This window comes from Lagopus muta, chromosome 14 (genome assembly GCF_023343835.1).
Source record: "Lagopus muta isolate bLagMut1 chromosome 14, bLagMut1 primary, whole genome shotgun sequence".
NCBI lineage: Eukaryota > Metazoa > Chordata > Aves > Galliformes > Phasianidae > Lagopus > Lagopus muta.
The window spans coordinates 3,462,395-3,482,897 of record NC_064446.1 but is presented as its reverse complement, the minus strand read 5'-3'; the positions used below and the strand labels follow the sequence as shown (position 1 = coordinate 3,482,897).

The 20,503-nt window shown below is 49.4% G+C and overlaps 1 protein-coding gene across 2 annotated transcripts in view; it reads left to right on the top strand.

Moving 5' to 3' along the window:
- The window catches only part of KCNIP1 (potassium voltage-gated channel interacting protein 1), a 265,634-nt gene that overhangs the window by 45,035 nt on the left and 200,096 nt on the right, over positions 1 to 20,503 (top strand). Inside the window, exon 1 of one of the 2 annotated variants that reach the window (XM_048961115.1) lies at positions 1,390 to 1,411. The exons of the other annotated variant lie outside the window; for it this stretch is intronic. The gene's annotated coding sequence lies outside the window, so the exon portion shown is untranslated. Of the gene's footprint in view, positions 1 to 1,389; positions 1,412 to 20,503 lie in introns of those variants that run through there. 2 annotated transcript variants of the gene reach the window in all.

Sequence of the window (20,503 nt, the reverse complement as noted above, 5' to 3'; positions counted from 1 at the left end):
ATTGGTATTAAGACAATTTTTAGAGAGCAAGATTAGCTTGTTTCCAAGCTAATAGAAAAAGATAGCTACAGTTTCTCGGATTTACTTTCTATTTTTGCAAAGTACATTTTGCTTTGCTGCTTCTTGTCCCTTCTCCTGTGTTTTTATCTCTCTATCTTCTCTCTTACCCTGTCTCTGCTTCACACCTGGGTGATGGAGCAATTGCTTGTCCACTGGCAATATCTGGCAGGGACACATCAGAGATGGAGAACAATTTTCATGTCCCGGTGTGGTCCCTGTTCTTATCAGCCTGTCCTTGCCATGCTACACTGCGTGAGGCACCAGCTCACGATGCTAGTGATGCAGTGAGGAGGATGATAACAGGTGTCACAAGTGATGACTGTCAACACACACCTGAAAATTAGAAAGTAAATACGAGTTTCCTGGTAGGTGCAGTGAGAGCTCGAATCCTGTGCCAAACCAGCGCTGCTCGGTGCTAATAGAAACCGTCTCCCAAATACTAATTTTACTTTTGTGGCTTCTTTAGCCATTGAATGTTGACTTGAGAATTAAACTAAACTTTAAAATGGAGCTTAGCTGAAACTTGATCAGATGGAGGAGGGAACAAAAAAGCTGGACTCACAGTGTCTGCTGAAACCTGTGTTCAGATGCTCAGGAATCTTCTCCAAAGGATGGCTGTGTAAGCTGCAAATATGAATTTGTGTAACAGAAGTTAATTGATCTTGTGCTTTCAGTTGTGCTGTTGAAACTTAATTTTCGGATGGCGAATGAACTGTGTTAACATCAATTACAGAGCTATTCAAACCTTTGTATTGACGTTGGAGTGCGTTCTGAAATCTTTCCTGACCTTGTTGGTAACTCTGGTTACATGGTGGGTTATATAAACCTGAGCTCATATTACGAGAATCCTTTGTTCACAGCTCCAACAAAAGTTGGGAGTAGTTTCTCAAGAGAAACTTGTGAGAAGAACTTGGTAATTGAGGTCAGATAGCTGCAGCTTGCTGAATTACATGCTGGGAATGGCCATAAGTGACCAGCATTCAGCTGGAGATGAGTTTTTATCTCGAGTCTTTGTTGCTGAATAATTAGCTGTGCGCGTGCCTCTGATGGTCACTGTTTTCAAGAAGTTTCTCCTTGCTTCAGAATGGACTTCAGAGGTTTCTCCTAAAAGGAGGATTCTGATGAGCTGCTTTCCTGTGTCACAAAGCCTTTATTTCCCATTCTTTTCCAGCAAGCTAGTTTGGGGGGAGGGACAAGTTTTGGTTAAAACTGACTGCATGCACACTGCAGAAGGAGTTCTGGTTTCCTGGGAGCCGGTGCCTCTCATGAGCCCTTTGGTGCAGCTGACAGAGGATACACTGCAGGATTTTTCATCATCATCCTGTGAGGGAGAGAACTTGATGGTTAGGAGGTAAGGCAAGGCCCATTTGTTCCTTTGGATGCAGTCAGGGCACCCTGAGGATGTGGGATGATGTTCCCATGTCTAAGGGGGACCTGTTATGCACATGTGCTCCTCTGCACAGCCCACGAGAAGCTTCTGTGCAACTGAAGTATCATTATGCCTTTTAGCTTGCTTCTCATGTGCTGAATATGAGAATTTTATATTTATCTTTCTTTACCATTCCTTATGAGTGTCTCAAACAAATCCTGTTGCTTGTTTCCCCTTTGGGAATGCTGGGAGGAGGGAGTGTGCAAAAGCAGACAAAATTCATACAAGAATTTTTGCTGCTTCAGTGCAGCTGTGGGAATTGCAAGAGGGGAAACCAGACGTTGTGATGCTAGAAGTCCTTTGTTTGTTATTAATTGTGGGGCTGTTAACTGGTCTAATGGAACACGTGTAGCTGCTTGTACATTTTTGTGGGGAGGCATGCTCTGTATGCTTACCTTGCCGTTTTCTGTTTTCTTCTCAGTCTTGTTTGTAGATGTTCTTAGATCTCAGTGACAAAACGTCAAGTTTTCAGGTTACATAGGGGATTTCATGTCCTGACATGAATTTTTTTCAAAGCTTTTTTGTACTTGGTGAGCGGGTGGTGTGACAGTTTAGCCTGTAAGGAAGCCTTGTTGTAAGCAAACTGCTCCCAGCACTTAGGGCTGGGCAACTGCTGCTATGAAATTAAGGAAAAACAAGCCACCAAGTGCATGCAGTTTGCATGCAGTGTGTGTGCAGTATGACTGATAGAGCTGTGAGATGACATGCTGATGAACTTGCAACAGTTTATAGTAGTTACGGTCAGAATGAGTGAAGAAAGTGAGATTTGGGATAGAGCTGAGCGCTTTCTTACACTGACAGATTCAGCTATGCCAGAAAATCCCAAGGGTAAACTGTTCACTTGTTAATTCACACTGTAACATTCATGGGTGAATGAAGAAGAGCTGAAGTGGGTTCCTTCTTTGTTTTCTAATCCAACATAACTTTCCTCACCCTCTGGTACTGAGGGCAGGGTGAGGGCAGTGCTGTCCTGGGCTGCGCTCCTGGCCCTTGTGGTTCTGAGACGCCATGCTTTAAGTGATGGAGGAAACTTCATGTTGCCATATTTAATACCAGTAACTGTGACTGAGGGACAAAGTTCCCCAGCCAAAACTGTCATTGCATGCACCCAGGATCTATTCAGCAAGGCAGTGAGGAAGGAATTAGTAGCACTGTGCGGAGCTCCAGAGCTCTGAGCAGTGAGAAGTGTCAGCTTCTCTTGTCAGGAACGGCTGGGAGCTGCATCAAGCAGTTGGGTAAAGGTTACGTGTTTGATTATTTCATATTGCAGCTCACTTACATGGCCTTCCAGCTGTTTGTTCAGTGCTAATGACTCACTTCATCTACATAGGCACAGCATTGCCTCAGGGTCCTTTTTTTTTTTTTTTTTTTTTTTAAATTTATGAAATGTTTTCTCTTTTATTAAAAATCCAGAATATATTTGCACTGCTTTGTTGGTGTCCTTGTAGGTAATTACCGTATTTCTGCCTGTGTGGAAAGCCTCAGATCAGTGATAAATCATCACTCACTGACAGTTCTCCATCAGCCCTCTTTATAAGCAGCAGAGCATCATTTGGAGGCAGGAGCTCTGCTGTTTCCAGTGCCATGTGCAAGAGCAGAGGATGATCTTCAGCTTCCAAGCCCCAGGCAGCTCTGCCCAGCACTGTCCTCTGCAAGACAGGTGGTGGAGCTTCTCAGTGCTATGTACTTGTTCTTCTCTGGAACTCTGTTGCACACTGGGGCTGTTGCATAATAAACCATACTTTCCTTCCTACAAATAATACAGGACCAGAATATTTGTGTTTGAAATACAGATCCTGCTGCCTGCAGCAATACTACTTAGAATTTTTTAGGAGCAGCTGGCGTGAATGCCCATAGGATTTTTGAAAGCTTACACTGTATATAGAAAGATGTTTTCATCTTAGTGACTTGTTTGGGGCCATATGCATCAGTTACTGTCTGTGAACTCTCCTTAACTTTCCTAGCAGAATCATGTTCTCTAACACAGGCTGTGCCTCTTGTGGGAACCAGCTCCATCTTCCTGCCCCCGGAGCCTTCCTGCTAGCCCAGGTTTAATTGCAGCATGGCTGTTTCCAGCGTTGCACAGCTGGGCAGGCTGACAAAGAGGGAAATAATCAGACTGCTGGTCGAATTGAGTGAGGATTGCAATGAACAGGAACGTGAAGTGTGTGAAATGAATGACAGAACAGTCTGCCTTAATCCACTGAGCGGATGCAGCCTCATGCAGACACTGTCCACATGCATCTTCTTGTGTTACTTTACTGTTGCTCACTGCAGGGCGCTGCATCAGAAGGCAATTTCTATCTCTTGTCTGTTCTTTGAGACAAAAATAACAAAAACCTCATTCTGATCTCTGGAGGCCTTCAAGCAAAGAAAGCAGCTCTCACCTTTCCATGGAATTTAAAAGCAGGCAAGCTCATAACTGGGGGTTGATATGAGGATCATCGTGTCTAGGAGGGCAGTTCTTATTGCCAAAAACTTATGGTTATGAGCATTACATGCCACATACAGGAAGAGATCGGAGCAGGCCCTGCCTGTGTCTGGGTGTCTTGCCAACAAACCAATGGGATGACATACAGCTGAGTGTTTCCAGTGGTTGAGGAAAGGAATAAATCCATATTCCCTGCCAGTGTGATGCACTGAAAATAATCCCTGCTGGCAGCAAATGTGGTCTGAGTCTGTGCTGCTGAGATCCAGGAGGTATTCTCAAAGGCTGATTCAAGCCAGGGGAGTTCTGCACGAGGAGAGGATGATGAGCAGCCTTTAAGGGAGCGGGGCCCTGTTGAGCTGCTCTGAGTTTGTTCCAGTGCAGGGAGCATCAGAGGGAGTGCATGTGGGGCTGCTGTCTGCACGGCGAGTGCTGCCCTGCATCCTGGCACGCCGTGCCTGCCACACAGCCATGCTTGTAGATACAGTGGAGCTGTTCCAGCATGTTTAATGTGCTCTGAAATCATCCTCCAAGTGATCCTCACAGGATTGCTACCTGCCTTTCAGATCCAATTCTGTAGCCTGACCATCAGCCCAAGGGATGGAGACGTGTGCTGTGGTGCTTACAGCTCAGTGCCAATCCTCCTCAGGTCAGACACAATGGGATTTTTTCCTCTTTTGGAATAGGAGGAAATTTTATTCAGTACTGTGACTGATCAGTCACTTAAAATAAAAACAGAAACAAAAAACAGCTGCCAAGTACTCTAAAGTAAAACAAGGATGGAATCAATATTGTTGATGCCATTTCATTTCATTCCCTTGTGACTCCACATTACGACCACTTCAGTTACATGATTGCACCCTGTTTTTTCTATGGGGCCCATTCAGTGAATGGCAGCTTGAGCTCATGCAGTGCTTTTTGTCATCTCAAGCTGTCCCCCCACCAGATCCCCCCACATCCTTGGGGACCTCCCTGTGCAGATGGCTCTCAGCAGGCCACAGAAATAGGGGAAGATTTTCTAAGTTAGCAAATTGTGTCAAATAATTAATGATACTGCATGAATATCTGTGAATGAAGAGCTCAGCTGACAGTAACATATGCTTTTGCAGTTGCTTAGTTTCGTTGTAAAATCTGTTGTGTATGAAGACGTTAATGAAAATGTTGAAGATGAGGAGTGAGTGTATCATTTTGAAATTCAGATGCAATTAACTCAGTGGTGGGGTTTTTTGCTGTCCTCACCCATACTCCCAACAGCCAAAGAGTTAAGTTGAATTAACCATCCCATCAGTTGCTACCCTCACATATGATACCTTTTGCTCCCGCTTATCCAAACTGCTGCTCCAAGTTGAGATTCTTCCTCTTCCAGGAGATGCAGACAAAGATCTCTATGCTTTTGTGTATGTCCTGTTAGCTCTGCTTCTCAACATTATTCAAAATGGGGCAGAACTTGGCCCCTCTTCAGCCTCCTCCAGCAGGCAGCACTTCAGAAACCAACAAAAAGCATAAGTAAGGCATGGAGAGCAGATCCGTGACTTCAGAGGGCGCAGAGCATGTACAGCTCAGCTCACTGGAGGCTGGCTGGGCTGGGGGGCAGATCCCTGAAATGACTGCTGGTATGTCCTCCTGTGGAACCACGAGAGCTCTGCTCCTGCTGTGAGGAACGTGTGTATTTCAGAGAAACACCTCCACCTCATTTTTATCTTTATTTATATGTATTTTCTCAAAGCATCTGGGCAGCTTTCAGTTTTCAGACACACTTGGTGGGTAGGTACAATCATTTTCACATCAGGCAGCTGATGTGCTTTATTCCTCCGTGTAGTAATGACTAATGGATTGAAAACAATTGCTGTAGGTTTTTGTAGTGGTGTGTGTGTGTATGTGTGTTGTTTTTTTGTTTTGTTTTTTCCCAAAGTCAGGGTCTCCTGTGTTGAAACTCCTCCCTTCCCCTTTTCTCATCTCTTCTAATTCCCATTTCTCCTCTTGCTTCCTCTCCCTGGGCCTTTCAAGGCATGCTGGGTCTGAGCAGTGGCCACGAGGAGGAATCTTCATGGCCAAGGCACGTGTCTGTCCTGCAGAGAGCTGCAGGCAGAGCACAAGGCAGGCAGGGGAGGATTCATCATCAGGCCACAGATCCTGTCATCTCACAGCTTTAAACCAAAATGAAAGGAATAAATCTGCTCTGTGAAGCAAGCATAGGAAAAGCTCAACTGCAGATCTTAAAAAACAAACCGGAGAAAATGTTTGTAAGAAATAACTCATAGGTGTTGGTTTTTCCCCCACTCTTTTAAGTATAACGGCTGTAGCAGGATGAATGTAAGCTGGACCAATTGTGTAATTAGTACAAATTAATTAGAAACATGAAAGATAGGGAAAAAGAGCTGGTAATGGCTGAACCATTGCTTCTGTTGTGTGCAGAAGGGCTACAGCAGCCAAGTGTGTTACACAGCAGCTCCCAAGCAAGTCACATGCATCTCATGGGTGTGTGTTTCCATGGAAATTTTTTATTTCTGGGGAGGTTGGAAGTCTTTGTAAGAAATGGAAAAAGTCATCTGAAAACTACAATGAGAATGGTGCTTTGGAATAATAATGTAAATACCCCAGAGCACACAGAGCCTGCTTTGGCGTGGGAGCCATGGCATCTCTGAGCACATCTGAAGTGTTTAATTAGAGCAAAGTAAAAGCAGATTGAAGAGAAGGCGTTCAGCCACCCGCCGCTGCCTGCTTAACATGGGAAGCAACTCTTCAAGGTTGATTCGCGTGCCTTCAGCTTGGCTTAGGAAGGAGAGCTTTCCCGTGCCAGTATCTTGGTTTTCACATCTGTAATGGCTATGGGAAAGAAGTATGGATAATGTGCACGATATTGTGTGTGCTTCTGAAAAGCATTTGTGTACAGTGCACCACAACTTCCCGATACTTTCAGAAGCTTTTGAGGTGTTCTTTAGTGGCTGCTGGATTTTATGTGAGCTGTGGGTTCAGTGCTTTTGTCCCAGAAGCAGTGTGAAAACAGGGACGTCTTGTAAACAACTTGAAAGTGTCAGCCTGTTTCTGCTTCAGATTAAAAACTGCTAAAACACACACACACACACAGACGATGCTCCATCTGTGCAACTCGAGATCAGCATCTTAATTAACATTTATGAAACCTCTGACTGAGGTAGCAGAAGAGGGAGGCAAAGGGAAAGATGCATTAAAATGTTGTAGAAGTTAATCTCCAGTAACAAATAAATGTGTTGGTTCCTTGAGGTCTTTGGTATAACCTGCAGCTCAGAGCTCAGCTCGCTGTGTGCTCATGGTGCTCTATTTTTCTTGATTTCTTTAAATTTTCATGTCATGCCTTTGATTTGAAGATAAACTTTGTCTGTAAAATTTTATGTGAGCATTCAGTTTCCAGCAAGAGACTGCAAAGTTAATCAAGTGTTAGCTGATAGCTGGCTGTGATCCCAGTGCTGGGGAGGGGCTGACAGAGAAGCACGGAGACCTCAGTTCTGAGAGCAGGGAGGGTTGCGGGATTCCATGACCCCCAGGTGAAGTGCCAGCAGCCCACCAGTGCCTGAGATGCACAGAGGAAAATTCAGTAGCAGGTACTGATCAGAGCAAAATGCATTCTTGCTCCTGAATGAACAATGAATGAACATTTTGAGAGACAGAATGGCTTTTATGCAAAGAAGTAAAATGAAGGTTAAATTCTACCTCTGAGAGAAGTCCGTGCTGAGATGTCAGCAGGAGGGATGGCAATGATAGCAAAGGAAGAAGGTGGCAGGTGAGGTCTTAGGGAGAAATTTAGGTGGGGAACACCAGAGAGAAAATTAGTTGACGGTGAAACAAATTCACAAGTCAGTAGGAAGGAATAGGTGTGGAAAAAAGAATAAAATGCTCTTCAGTGAGATCCTGCAAGTCGTACTGCAAGGACGTGGATGTCTGTGAGAGACATCTTTTGTTAAGAAGGGTATTTCATTTGAATAAGATGAGATTTGGGATGGGGAGAAAGTCATTGGCAAAGATGCAGAGGAGGAGTCGCCGTGTGGTTTCCTTGTGGTTCAGATGTTCCAGTGTGATTGCTCCAGTCTGAGAGCAGCACCATCTCATCTGTAAGAAGGACCAATTTGGAGAAAAATAACTTGTCTTGTAACATAGGCTGTAAGATTCTATGTGGGATGAAAATAAGTATGAGACGTTTGGAGCCTTACAACAGAAGGTAACCTTCACAGTGCGGTAAGAAATGTTTAATTTACTGAGAAAATGTAGTGATGAGTGGGTTTAGAAAAAGACCTGTGAACCATTTGTATTCTACATCCCATTTAAACATTGCTGAAGAACCTCATACTATTCTGCTGAAGTTGGATTTGGAAAAACTGTCAATTGGCCCAGAGGGCTTTTTTGATTCTTGATTTAAAATACAATAAAATTTTCAATGGGGCTTTGAGATGATTCTGTTGGGACAGAAGTGATCTCCACTTTAGACACGCTGAGCTTCTTCACAGGCAGGTGAGCATACTGCCAGCCTCTGAGCTAGCAGTTAGATGGAGAGCTTCTCACTGGGCAGTTTCCATCTGAAATTTACTTTTGTCCATCTGTGGAAGCATCTTGGCTGCCTTGTTTTCAGAGCAGCCACAAAAACCCATTTGTCCTTCTGATGCAAGGCTCGTAAGGAAAGGTGAGGTGTGTAGTTCTGCAGCCACAGTTCCTGGCCTAGGAGCAGAGCTGGTCCTCTGCATTGAAAGCGTGAGGGAGCAATGAGGGCAAAGCTGTAATGCGTCCTGGGACCCCTTCTGGAAGCCTGCTTATAAACCTCGTGGAGGGAGAGCACCACCCCTGCTGACCCGGCCAGCTTTGCACAGGGCACACAGAGGGAAGAGGCGCAGCTCAATGGACAGCACAGTGCAACACTGTCATTTTGTGGGTGCTCAACTTGAGCGTATCAGACACTTGAGCCTTCTGGTTTTAATGCGTATCTGAGCAGTGGGATATGAAGCTTGCCTAGCAGGCATTGCTCAAGCTGTCTCTACCCAAATACTGTACTTCAAAGAGAAGCCTTCTTATGCAGTCATTTCCCATAATCTTTTCAGTGCTGCGAGGCAATATATGTCAAGAGATTTCCTTGTATTAATCTAAATAGAATTCTTAATTATTGAGACAACTTAGTCAAGTCAAAATAAATTTAATGGCTTGTATTTAATATTCTTGTTAGACTCCTTATGAATCAGGCATAAATGATGGAAAAAAAATTCAACTAAGCATATGTCAGTAGTAAATAATAGAAACCTGGATCGCACCCAAGTCAGGTCCTAAACTGATTAATACAAGCGACAGGCTGTAAGTCTTCCCTGCAGTCTGATGGTTTTAAGACTTGCTGATACCAGTGCAGGATGTACAATGATGTATTTCAAAAGCTGAGACCAACTTCTGGCAAAGCTGATGTGAAATCAAAACTTGTTAGCATATCTTGACAGCCTGCATGCTACTTATCTTCAGATACTGTTTGATGATAAGTATTCAGTGCTTGTAGCGTTTTCCCAAAGTGCTGGCTGTGGGTGAAAGCAGACCAAGCCAGAGCAAGATGCGCTTTTTTTAAGTGCTGAAGGATAAGCTGAGTTGTAAAATAACATCACTCGTTAAGGGCTTGTTGTGCAACACAGCAGTGCAGGATGTGGGGGATCGCAGTGCCCCCAGTAAATGTGTGACAGAAGGAGGTTTTCCTTTGCAGTCTTCTGGCTGTGAGCCTTACAAATCTGCTTGCTTTGTGTTTTCCCTTCATGAGAACCTCGTCCATGGTACAGAGGGTAAGCATTGCCCTTGAGCATCACAACCACGTGGATCAGATGGGGTAAAAACAAGCCCTGAAGAAATTAAATGAGAGGTTCAAGGTCAAACAGCGTGTTTCTAGACAACTGCAAATGGCTCCAAGCCTTCACGTTCTCCCCAGGCCAGGAGGATCAGCCCACAGCCATCCCTGCTCCCTTGCAGGGCTGCAGCTCCCCACATCCACCTGCGGTGCTTACATAGCAGCGTAATCAGCAACATGAGTCTCTCTCTTATTTCTTTATTTCAAGAGATAATTAGTCTAGCAAGGCTGATTATGTGATTGCTGTTGAAGTAGCTTAGTGAGATTGCACTGCATTTTTTGTTGCTGATGTTTCCTCTCTTCAGGTACCTGCTCTAACAGCTCCCCCGTGCTCTGTTTCCAAGCTATATCTACAAATGGTCTTGACCAATTTACTTTCACTTAATTATTGCTGTAATTGCTTCGATGGATTAGGAGAAAGCAGCTTGTGATCTATTCAGATTCTAATAACTCCTTTGATCTTATCTCATTCAGTTTTCCATTAAGAAAACAAGTCCCAGTTGGGCTGACAGAACTTCCCCTTCCATCCCCACACCCTGTGTGGCTGGCTGAAAGATTTTAAATGAAGGCATTGCTTGGGACTGGGGAAGCTTTGTGACAGAGGGTTGCCAGAATCAATGGCAGGACTTTATTCATGTTCAGTGCTGATCAGAAAGCTGTGTTAAATGCGACACTGTCATCTGCAGATGCTGTTAAATTAAATGACATTGCAGCACCAATGAAAAGAGAAATGTAAAAGGCATCTGTGAGCATTACACAAATGAGTGGACTAATTCATTTTGGAAAAAGTCAAGAGCGAGGGAGCACTTCTGAAGGAACATTGCCACCCATAATACTGCACAGAGATGAGAAAGCCCGGGGGAAGAAGTGCTGTCAATGGATGTCTCTCTGCAGACCAGATACTTTTCCTCCATGTTCTGGCTGTGAAAAAGCCACTGTAATGATGGGGTCTGTGTCTGAAAAGACTCTTTCCTGGGCAGGGCTCCTTTCAAGCGGGGGCTGGTGCAGGCAGCATGGCAAGGACAGGTGCTTGCTTTGTGCATTGCTTAGCATCTTTGTGGAGTTTTCCATCTGTTAAACAGCAGTGATACCTGACTTGGCTGGAAATGGTGGGATTTTGGCTTTGGTGCTTAAAGCGAGGCTGTGCAGAAAGACCACAATTCCCAGTCGGTCATAAAGCAGCACTGCTTCATAATTCATTGCAGAGGGTGCTGCCTGTTACCTGTGTTTCCTTCCTTAGAAAATTATTTTTGAATAAATGCAATGCTTTCCTGCAGGTGTACACAAAGGTGTCCCTCACTCCCACAATTGAATGACAAATTCAGACTTAATTCATGTTAAGCACTCTGTATACATACAGCATTGCAGTGCTAAGGCTGCAGGCTTGCAAAAGATACTGCCCACAGATGACAGGAGATGATGATTACAGAAGAAGTGTTCTGCTCAGAACACCCCTGTTAATGTATCTTTCTTATCTCCAATTCTTCCTTTCCCTAGCATCAAAATAAAAAAGTTCCTTTTGGTTGACCTGGAGTCAATAATAGAGCATACATTATTGTATGTTATCAGTAATCATTAAAGAATAACCACGCTTATTAAAGCATTGATCCACTTTGTTAATATGAAGACAAAGAGCAGTACAGACATGTAACACAGCCCCCGTGGGATCTGAGAAGCATTTCCATTTAGCTGTGGCTGGTTGGCTGCAAACTGTGTCACGGTGAGCAGCAGCCATGGGGTAAAATTTCTATATGGATTGAGAGCTTTTTGTTCTCAAGCACAAATGCTTGGTGAGGAATTCTGTGAAAGGAAGAAGATAAATGTGGGAAGTTAGGCACGTGCCTTGCAGTGTTCTTAGGGGTGGCTGGTGAAGCCTCCCTGTGTTAGCAGCAGTAGAAGGTAACTTGTCAGAACTCAGGTGTGGTCAGATGTGGGGCTGCTTGCATGTGCTGGAGTGGCTGAGTGCATTTTCTGTGGTATTTTCTATTTCTTTTGGTGTCTGCTGTTGATTAAATTTCTAATCAACTGCAGTGTTCCTGGAAGATTTTAATTACATTTGCTCTTTCTAGGCTGTTTTGATATCAAATGAACTTTCAAAAAGCCACTGTCATCTTCTGGAGAACAAAAACCAAATTGAAATTCTGCCTTACAATCCCAAGCTCAAATTTCACAGCTGCAAAGAAGCAGCTTCATAATGAGGAGCCAGTGCAATGTGCAGGAGCCCCAGGCAGTGCCCACACCATAGGGCTGAGAGTAGGGCTGCTGTGTGTGCAGCATTGCTGAACTTGGCACCAGCATAGACTGAAGCTAAGAAATACAAGGAGCTCACCATGCGAGGACATTCATTAACAGGATGTTAGCAGTAGCACCTCAAAGCAACTTTGGTGATATTTTTCTTGCTGCTAGCTCAATTCACAAATGGTGTTTATCTGCATATATGCCTAACTTTGAAGAAGCTTGGTGTAGTGGTGTAACAGGGATCATAGACTCATAGAATGGCCTGGGTTGAAAAGGACCACCATGATCATCTAGTTTCAGTTCCCCTGCTATGTGCAGGGTCACCAATCACCAGACCAGGTTGCCCAGATGAAGCATCCACAACTTCCTTGGGCAACCTGTTCCAGTGCATCACCACCCTCTGAGTGAAAATCTTCCTCCTAATATCCAACCTGAACCTCTCCTGTCTCAGTTTAAAACCATTCCCCCTTGTCCTATCACTATCAACTCACTTTGGGGATGCTGTACTGAAGAACTGTACTGTTCTGAAAAGGCTACAGTGCTGCAACATGAGTGAGAAACACAGCATGCTTCTGGGAATCCGTATTATAGATGGAGCTGTAGTTTTGGTTCACAACTTGACCACACATGTTTTGTTAGTGCTGTTGTGAGTGCCAATGTATGGTGGTGGAAATAAAGTAGTGATTCTACACCATGCCACAGGAACAGAAGAGGGAGAAAGCAGCATGGGTAGGGACAGCAATGCCATAAGCCTTGTCAATAACACCAAGACATTTTATTTTCTAAACGTACTTTTATTTTGTCTCCAAACAGCAGGCTGGGAGGCAGATGTTGGCCTCCCAGCCCCCTGGAGGCGTGCTTTGATGGCAGTGGGACGAGGCCTAGCGCCGTCGTCGGGGCCGCCTCTTGCGGGGTGGGGGGGAATCCTGGGGGCTGCTGCGGGCCTTCCTCTTCGTGGCGCGCCGGGGCCCCCCACACGAGCGGTCTCTGCTCGGGATGGAAGGGCCCGCAGCTGCTGCCTGCCTTGGCTCTTCCTGCGGCTCCTCTGCTGCGGTTGTAGTGGCGGTACCGGGGAGCCCAGGTCCCCCGGTGGAGCCACCGAGCAGCTCCTCGGTGCCTGAGGCAGGAGGATGCTGATGGGAGGTGCTGACGCTGGGGCTGGCTGCAGGGCCGTCCTCCCGCCCTCGTGCAGCACGGCCGTCCTGCTGGTCCAGCTGGCGGCGGATCAGGGGGCCATACAGGGCTGCGGCGATGCTGATGACCTGCTGCACAAAGGGCACGATGTCGCCGTGGGTGATCACCTGCAGCTCTCGTACCAAGGCCGCCTGGTCGAGCCCGTGCTCGCACAGTAGGTTCACTGTGGTCCACAGTCCCGCTTGCACCTCCCACCAGTTGTCGCCGGACATTACCCGGATCACCTCCTGCAGCCAGAAGAGCAGGGGAGCGAGGTCTTCCCGATGTTGACCAAAAAACGCAGCCCAGACCTCGGCAGGGAAGTTGTGCTCCGGTGGAATGAGCTCCGGCTCTGCAGGCACTGGCTCTGCAGGCACTGACTCTGCAGGCCCCTGCTCGTCCTGCAGGCCATCATCTGAGTGTCCCGTGGGCTGCGGGATGGGACACTCAAGATAATCGTCATCCGCCCTGATGGAGTAGCGGATGGTGATTATTTTGTGCCCACATATGGCACAAGTCGGCTTCCTCTGGGCCCACCAGATGGCACAGCCATAGCAGAGCCGATGCTGGCAGGGGGTCACATGGGTGACATCCTCCCGAGCTTGCCCGCAGACGGGGCAGGTCCAGTTGGATGGCACGTCCATGGTCCCGGGCTCTGCGGTGGGCTGGGGAGAGCTGAGGTTGGGAAGCTGCTCCCCTCGCAGGTGCTGCAGCAGGCAGAAGGTATTACAAACTGCAAAAGAGAAAGAGAGGCCACAGTCGCTTGCTGCCCCAGGGGCAGGCAGCAGTGATGCCTCCCCCCCCCCCCCCAGTCCCTCAGCAAGAAACCCTCCCGGTCCCTGTTCTCCACCAGCTGCTGCAGGGGCCACGTCCTGCACCTCTCACCTCTGCTGCTGCAAGTGCACCTTGCAGAGCCCCAGCCGCCTGAGCCAGGCAGGGCTGGGGGAAACGCTGGTGATGCTGTGGGATGGGCAGCAAGAACTGCTGCCAGTAGCCCCACAGCGCAACACAACCACTTGGTTCAGTGCTCCAAGTCCGGCAGCTACGCTGCACAAATTGCCGATGACAATTTGCTCCCCGACACTGATGCTGGGGCAGCAGGTGTCACATTGCAATAGGACAAGAGACCCCACGGGCACCGACCAACCTGGGGAGGGTTCCTCAAGAAGCATCTCCCCAGCTGCCAGCGTGAGGCATTGCCACGCTGCCTACCTGCACTGCTGCACGCGACTCTGCGCAAAGTCCCGTCTGCCTGCTCCCAGCAGGGTCAGGGTACGGCACAAGTGGCTCTGAGACGGCCGCTGAGAGCTGCGCTAGCAGCACCCAGAGCACGTTCCAGCTCCAAACTCGCCCTGTTGCGCTCCGGTCCTCGCACACACGCTCGGTCCGATGCCAGGCACGAACTGATCGGCTGGGCTGCCGCACCCGCGTTGCAGCAGGGTGGGCTGAGCAGTCACAATCCACCGCACAGCGATGTCACAAAGGATCACTTGGCCCTGTTGCCAGTCCTCCCCTTCACTCCGGGTCATCACCACCCGTCCCACAGTGATGCTGTCATCCATGGCTTGGTCATCACAATGAGTCTCACCTGCTGCACGTGTGCCAGCAGCACTCAAGCCCCAGCAGATGTTTCTGGGCCTTCCCCTGCACCTCTGCTTGCTTGCCATCAGTGTTTCACACCAATCACCGGTGCCTGGGACACGTCTTTCCACAGGCCCCATCGGGTTGCTCAGGCCATGGCACGCAGCCCCAGGCATGTACACCAGGAAGGTTTATTCAATAAAAGGTCACACTTCCCTCTGGCTCTTGGCCTAGATGATTGTAGAGGTCTTCTCCAGCCTTAATGGTTCTAAGAGGTTTTTCCAGGCAACAAACAGGACCTGGGGAAAAATCTTTCCTCTCAGAGAGTGATCAGGCACTGCAATGGCTGCCCAGGCAGGTGGTGGAGTCACCATCACTGGCCGTGTTCAAGAGAAGGCTGGATGAGGAGCTATGAGATGAGGTTTAGTACTTGGGGTAATGAGAAGACAGTTGGACTAGATGATCTTATCGGTCGTTTCCAACCTTGTGATTCTGTGTTCCCTCCAGTTCCCTCCCCTTTCCCCCTCTGGGTGCTGCTCCTCTACAGCGCCTTCCCTTGCCATCAGACTGGGACACAGGCAGTCAGTCCTTTTATTGTTACCCCACAGGGAACAAGTTTGTTACATTCTCTCCACCGGCTTAATTCCCAGGATGTCAAAACCCTTGGCCATGATGGTGGCTGTGGCCTCACACAGCAGCAGCCTCCACATATTCACCTTCACAATCTGGCCTGCAAAACAACAACAGACCAACATTGAAGCTGGAGCCACTGCTCAGATGAACCACCTCTGCCCTCTCTCTTGGGGCCCATCTGCCCCCAAGCTGCCCCTGGGACGGGCTGCTCACAGTTTTATCCTCCTCCTCTGCCAACCCCTTCAGCCCTCTCCCATGGACAGCACTTGTTGGACAGCTGAGACAGGGTTGCTCCCCTTCCTGATGGTGACCATGAGGAGTGGCCCCTGTGGAGCTCTACCTGGATGTGGACCTGCTCAGCCAGACTCAAGCCTTCATCACTGGACCACACCTGACCCTGGCTGCTGTCTCTAGACCAGAACCTACCTGGCTTGGCCTTGACATCAAAAAGCAGCCGGTGCTGGAACTTGTGCTCAGCTGCTAGGCACTGCTCAGGTACTGTGGGATGGCTATGGTGCCCAGCTCTGCCTTCTGAGGCGGGATGGTTGTGCCATAGGATGGGGGCAGCTGTAGGAGGTGATACTCACAAACAGATGTATCAGCAAGCAGGTAAACCAAGGGAGATACCCAGTGTCACAGTCCTTCCAGAGGATGGCAGAGGGGAAATGCCTATCCCTGCTGCCAGCAGTGTTCAAAGTCCCCTGAGTCCTCATGCACCTTTGCTGGCTTATGTTTAATCTCATGCACCTGTGGTCTCCTTTAGCTTTGGGTTTATTGGAAGGTGCAGTAACAGGGAAAGCAGCATGGAGTTCCCATTTTACCAGCTGTGAGGACTCTGCTAGTAGATCTGCCCTAGGCTTGTGCAGCAGTAGAGTGTGGCTGCATGCATACTACTTAGCAGCTGGGCTTTGAAGGCAGGAGGCACTGCTTGTCTGGGTGCTAATACAGGGCCCTTGCAAGGTACAGCAATAAGAATGTGGGATGTCCTTGCAGGTGGTATGCCTCAGTGTTCTCCACTGTCCTGCTGAGTATTGATTCACAGCCCCCTGCTGCTTAAAGGTTTCTCAGAGAGGGGTTGGAGTCAGGGTGCCCTAGCAGGGGTAATGCAGTGATGCCATGTGAGCCTTGCACAGCACCTCTGATCCCACACAGTCTCTGGCTCACTGCCTTTTCCTTCCCCATCCACAGATTGAACCAGAGAAGAGTTTGACCTCTTCTGCAGCTACAAGTGTGCAGCCCTATCAGTTCACTAACACCTTCTATGCAGTGAGCACCCTGAGCACCAACCCCGCACTTAGGTGAGGGCTGTGAAAGACACCATCAAACATGGGACGCACCTTGCAGATCCCTTGTATTTCTGATTTCTCAAACTTCAGGATAAAGAGTACAGCCATGGGGATTCGGTTCCTGTGACCAGAAATGCTCTTAGCTGTGCCCACATCACCTGTTGTCTGCCTCTGGACCTGGATACGATCGCCAGCGCTTGTTCTCATGGGAGACTTCAGCTTCCCTGATATATGTTGGAAACATAACACAGCACAGAGGAAGCAGTCCAGGAGGTTTCTAGACTGTGTGGTTATGCAGCTGGTTGGAGAGCCTACCAGGCGCGGTGCCCTGCTGGACCTGGTCTTTGCTGACAGAGAAGAACTGGTGGGAGAAGTGAAGGTTGGGGACCATCTTGGGCAGAGTGACCACAGAATTGTAGAATTCTCCGTTCTTGGAGACGTCAAAAGAGTGACCAGCAAAACTACTTTCTTGAACTTTCAAAGGGTGGGCTTTGATCTGTTCAGGGTGCTTGTAGCACGGGTCCCTTGGGAGTCGCTTCTCCAGGGTAAAGGGGTCCAGGAAACCTTGGACGCTCCTCAAGATGGAAATCTTAAGGCACAAGAACAGGCTGTCCCCTGAGCGCCGTAAGGTGAGCTGTAGGGGAAGACGACTGGTGTGGATAAGCCGGGAATTACTGTTGAGACTCAGGGAGAATAGGAGTGTCTACGTCCTCTGGCAGAAGGGACAGGCTACTTGGGGAGATTACAAGGGAGTAGCTAAGGTATGCAGGGAGGAGGTTAGGAAGGCAAAAGCCCAACTTGAACTCACATTGGCCACTGCCGTAAAAGACAATAAAAAAATCCTTTTGTAAGTATATCAAAGGCAAAAGAAGAACCAAGGATAATTTTCATCCTATACTTGATGCAGCAGGGAATGTGGCCACGGAAGACAAAGAGAAGGCTGATGTCCTCAATGCCTTCTTTACATCTGCCTTTAATAGCCAGACCAGTTATCCTCTGGACATTTTACGCCCTGATCTGGCAGTCTGGGATGCTACTCAGAATATGCCCCCGGCAGTTCAGGTGGAGACAGAGAGCTTCTCCTCCATCTGGACTGTCCCAAGTCCATGGGACCGGATGGGCTGCACCCAGATGGGTGTGGAGGGAGCTGGCGGGGGTGATTGCCGAGCTGCTCTCGGCCATCTATCAGCACTGGCTAACTGGAGAGGGCCCAGAGGATTGGAGGCTTGCTGATGTGACTCCCATCTTCAAGAAGGGCTGTAAGGAGGATCTGGGGAACTATATGCCTGTGAGCCTGACCTTGGTACCAGGGAAAGTAATGGAGCAAATCATCTCAGGTGAGATCGCACGGCAGGTGCGCTGTGTCTGGGGGATCAGGCCCAGCCAGGGTTAGTGAAAGGCAGGCCGTGCCTGACCAACCTCATCTCCTTTTATGACTGGCTGACCAGCCTGGTAGATGAGGGAAGGGCTGTTGATGCAGTCTACCTGGGCTTCAGCAAAGCCTTTGACACGGTTTGTCACAGGCTTCTTCGGGGGAAACGGGCTGCCTGGTGTGTGGACTGGACAGGTCCTTTGGGTAAGGAACTGGCTGAGGGCAGTGCCCAGCGGGTCGTGGTGAATGGAGTGAAGTCCAGCTGGCGACCCGTGTCAAGTGGTGTCCCCCAGGGCTCGGCACTGGAGCCCATCTTGTTTAATGTCTTTATTGATGACCTGGGTGGGGGCACTGAGTGCACCCTCAGTAAGTTTGCAGATGACACCAAGCTGGGAGGTGGCATCGATCTGCCTGAGGGTAGAGAGGCCTTTCAGAGGGATTTAGATAAGCTGGATCACGGGGCTGAGATGAATGGGATGAGGTTCCACCATCCCATTCAAGCATCGGGTCCTGCACTTCAGGCACAACAACCTCATGCGGTGCTATAGGCTTGGGGACGAGGGGCTGGATGGTTGTGAAGAAGAAAGGTACCTGGGGGGTGATGGTTGATGCTCAGCTGAACATGAGCTGATAGTGTGCACAGCTGGCCAAGATGGCCAATGGCATCCTGGCCTGCATTAGAAACAGTGGGGCTAGCAGGAGCAGGGAGGTGATCGTCCCTCTGTGCTCAGCGTGGGTGAGGCTGCACCTCGAGTACTGTGTTCAGTTTTGGGACCCTCACTACAGGAAAGATGTTGAAGCCCTGGAGTGTGTCCAGAGAAGGGCAATGAAACTGGTGAGGGGTCTGGAGCACAAGTCTTACAAGGAGCGGCTGAGGGAGCTGGGATTGTTCAGTCTGGAGAAGAGGAGGCTCAGGGGAAACCTCATTGCATTGCACAACCTCCTGAGGGGAGGTGGTGGTGAGCAGGGGTTTGGCCTCTTCTCCCAGGCAACAAACAGGACCCGAGGAAGTAGCTGCAAGTTGTGAGTGCCAGTGTGTGGTGGTGGAAATAAAGAAGTGATTCTACACCCTGCCATGGGACCAGAAGAGGGAGAAAGCAGCATGGGTAGGGACAGCAATGCCATAAGCCTTGTCAATAACACCAAGACATTTTATTTTCTGAACGTACTTTTATTTTGTCTCCAAACAGCAGGCTGGGAGGCAGATGTTGGCCTCCCAGCCCCCTGGAGGCGTGCTTTGATGGCAGTGGGACGAGGCCTAGCGCCGTCGTCGGGGCCGCCTCTTGCGGGGTGGGGGGGAATCCTGGGGGCTGCTGCGGGCCTTCCTCTTCGTGGCGCGCCGGGGCCCCCCACACGAGCGGTCTCTGCTCGGGATGGAAGGGCCCGCAGCTGCTGCCTGCCTTGGCTCTTCCTGCGGCTCCTCTGCTGCGGTTGTAGTGGCGGTGCCGGGGAGCCCAGGTCCCCCAGTGGAGCCGCCGAGCAGCTCCTCGGTGCCTGAGGCAGGAGGATGCTGATGGGAGGTGCTGACGTTGGGGCTGGCTGCAGGGCCGTCCTCCCGCCCTCGTGCAGCACGGCCGTCCTGCTGGTCCAGCTGGCGGCGGATCAGGGGGCCATACAGGGCTGCGGCGATGCTGATGACCTGCTGCACAAAGGGCACGATGTCGCCGTGGGTGATCACCTGCAGCTCCCGTACCAAGGGTGCCTGGTCGAGCCCGTGCTCGCACAGTAAGTTCACAGTGGCCCACAGTCCGACTTGCACCTCCCACCATTCACCGCCGGACATTGCCCGGATCTCCTCTTGCAGCCAAAGGAGCAGGGGTGCGAGGTCTTCTCGATGTTGACAGAAAAACGCAGCCCAGACCTCGGCAGGGAAGTTGTGCTCCGGTGGAATGAGCTCCGGCTCTGCAGGCCCCTGCTCGTCCTGCAGGCCATCATCTGAGTGTCCCATGGGCTGTGGGATGGGACACTCAAGATAATCGTCATCCGCCCTGATGGAGTAGCGGATGGTGATTATTTTGTGCCCACATATGGCACAAGTTGGTTTCTTCTGGGCCCACCAGATGGCACAGCCATAGCAGAGCCGATGCTGGCAGGGGGTCACATGGGTGACATCCTCCCGAGCTTGCCCGCAGACGGGGCAGGTCCAGTTGGATGGCACGTCCATGGTCCCGGGCTCTGCGGTGGGCTGGGGAGAGCTGAGGTTGGGAAGCTGCTCCCCTCGCAGGTGCTGCAGCAGGCAGAAGGTATTACAAACTGCAAAAGAGAAAGAGAGGCCACGGTCGCTTGCTGCCCCAGGGGCAGGCAGCAGTGATGCCCCCCCCCCCCCCCCCCCATTCCCTCAGCAAGAAACCCTCCTGGTCCCTGTTCTCCACCAGCTGCTGCAGGGGCCACGTCCTGCACCTCTCACCTCTGCTGCTGCAAGTGCACCTTGCAGAGCCCCAGCTGCCTGAGCCAGGCAGGG